At 38.3% G+C, this 2,537-nt stretch overlaps 1 long non-coding RNA gene across 1 annotated transcript; it reads right to left on the bottom strand.

Annotated features, from left to right (window-relative positions):
- Window positions 1-1,061: 1,061 nt before the first annotated feature.
- LOC118598193 lies at window positions 1,062-1,976 on the bottom strand. The gene is made up of 2 exons (XR_004947314.1): window positions 1,214-1,976; window positions 1,062-1,108 (listed from the first exon to the last, which is right to left on the bottom strand). It is a non-coding gene; the product is annotated as an uncharacterized LOC118598193 (long non-coding RNA).
- Window positions 1,977-2,537: the final 561 nt, after the last annotated feature.

Genomic DNA, 2,537 nt, shown 5'->3' with positions numbered 1-2,537 from the left:
AGCCTCCATTCGTTTGAACAAATTTAAATGAGTTGTTTTATAGTTGTTCCGCTACACATTGACATCCCATAATGCCTCTCTATGGTGGTTGGTTTGGTCTAGTTCAGGGTTCTGCAACCTTTAATGCTAAAAGAACCATATGATCCAGTTTCTTATGGACTAAAATCCAACGAGACACAAAGTCCATACCTAAAGGTTAGAAACATACACTTTGTTTATGTTTTTACGGCCATTAAGCCTTTCATTTATAAAATATAGCGATAAAATAATCTCTACAATTTAGCTTTTCTTTATTAATTTCACTACTTGATTTACTTGAACTAAAAAGGCAAAAATGTATTTTCAATCAGTGTGACTTTGATGTTCCTTCATCTTTTCTACTTTTACTATTGAATATAAACACAACTTTGGTGTAGAATACAAATATTTTTTAAGCTAAATGCAATAAAATGTCATTCTAACCATAGCAGATTAAACCTTTTACCATCAGTTTTGTTAAAAATCTAAGCATTAAATAACAAAATGTAATTAATTTAAGTAATAGTACAAAACCATTATTTATTTAAATTGTTTTCATTTTTCTTAAAACACAAAGAGCCGCAATGGAGGAAAAAGAGCCTCTGGCTGCAGACGGCTGGTCTAGTTGTTCCACTCCAAGCATGGAGTCTATTCAGACGGAGGAAACTTAGCAAACCGGAGCTCAGTTGAATTGGAAACGGATTGATACCACCTCAAAAGATGAGTCAGAGAACGGTTCCTGGTCCTGGTTCAGGGTCCACTTGGGTGTATTTAGACTGAAAATTTGTTCTGGATTATCCGGGAAAACGAACTCTGGTTGTTTCCTCTTAATTTCATCTTTTCTTTTCTTAGCATTTTCAAACAGAATGATTGATCACTCTGTTATTATTCAACCTTTACCTCCTTTGGTCTTCAATTCTTCAATATTTGTATCCTTCCAGAGTTCCGTCTATAGCAGGCACGTGCAGAGGGGGGGGCGCTGGGTGCTTGGGCACCTGCCCCTTTGCCCCTTGATGCCCTAAGTGCCCTTTTGTCAACGTGCCTTTTTTTTTTTTTGTAAATATGTCTGGGAGAAAGCCTGTCTGTGCTCCTTCAAAAAAATACATGTTTCAATTGGTCCCTGATCCCCGTTAACTTGTGGAAATGTGTAGGAAGCAGCAGTGGTTATGGGAACGAGCGGTACGGGGGGGGACACGGGGCGGCAAATCAAAGGGGCCGCCAGCTCAGCGCTTCATGGTGAAAACAAGAGTCTGCGTCACTGATGTTTTTCTATTATCTGTTATATCTTAGCTGACAGGGCGCGTGCACCTTTTGTCTAAATGCCTAAAACATAGTTGCGCGGTTCAGCGCGAGCACAGAGTCACTTTCCCCGCTGCCTCTTTGCAGTGGAGAGGGGCGGGGCTCCTTGCGCGCGCTCTCCACCTGCTCCACAGGTGAGAACACGTGAGAGGCAGAGCGGCCGCGAGCGAAAAGGTCCGAGCTATGTCTGTATTTTTGTGAAGTACACGCAGACAGCGCGTTGTTTCTAAAGTAACATAACATGGTTTGTGAGGGCGGGAACAGCAGTAACCTGTCCAAACACCGCGATGAAACACACCGGATTCTAGCGGGCTAGTGTGCAGTGTCTGATCATCCAAGTGACACGTCTGGCAGTGTTATTGATTCATAAGTTGTGTCTGCTCGCGGTACACGTGGAGCACGTGACTAAAGTCTTGATTATCAAAGATAAGTGTAGGAAATTTTGACAAAAGGAGGCAGAATGAATATCGATGGTAGCACTTTAAAAACAATGATCCTATAATATTAACAGGCTGAAAGTTCGTAAGTTACCTCAACAATAACAAATTGTCTGACATAAAATGTAAAATTAATTAAAGTGAATTTGAACAATATGATTTTTTTATTTCCACATTTATTGCTCTTTGAAGTGAGGCCATTTGATTTACTCTTCATTTTGGTTCTTAACTAGAGCTTTGTTTATTAGCTTATTTGTTTATTACCTTAAAATGTATGTAATTATGGTAAAGACATGTTAGTATTTATTGATAATTTTATTTTAATGTTGGAAAGAATGTGAAATTGACATATTATGTTTCAAATTATTTAAAAGACAAGATTTTTAAGAAAAGATCTATATTTGTGTTAAAATTTGTGTTAAAATATTTGTATATCATAAATTACTGAGGCAATATATTGATTATTGCAATGTTTACCATTTTGCTACTGTTGGTATCATGATTCATGTATAGCATTGCATCGGGAGTGACTCTGAGACTTCCAGCCCTAATACTGACACAATATAACGTTTTCACTGGTGGATACCCAGATATTGGGCTGACATTCACATTCTCATTCAGCTTTTATCTTCTATAAGTTTCATGTCAGAACCGTCTCCATTCTGAAGTTCATTAAAAACAGGCTGGAGCATGCTCAGTCAGGACCACTTGGAGGCATTCAACCTCATGTCAACAGAAATATAAATTCTTATGTCCATTGACTGAGACAAAGTAACAAATAAG

The sequence above is a fragment of the Oryzias melastigma genome, linkage group LG24 (assembly GCF_002922805.2).
Source record: "Oryzias melastigma strain HK-1 linkage group LG24, ASM292280v2, whole genome shotgun sequence".
In the NCBI taxonomy this organism is placed as follows: domain Eukaryota; kingdom Metazoa; phylum Chordata; class Actinopteri; order Beloniformes; family Adrianichthyidae; genus Oryzias; species Oryzias melastigma.
The sequence above is the reverse complement of the archived record's forward strand: the minus strand, read 5'-3'. Positions and strand labels throughout refer to the sequence as shown.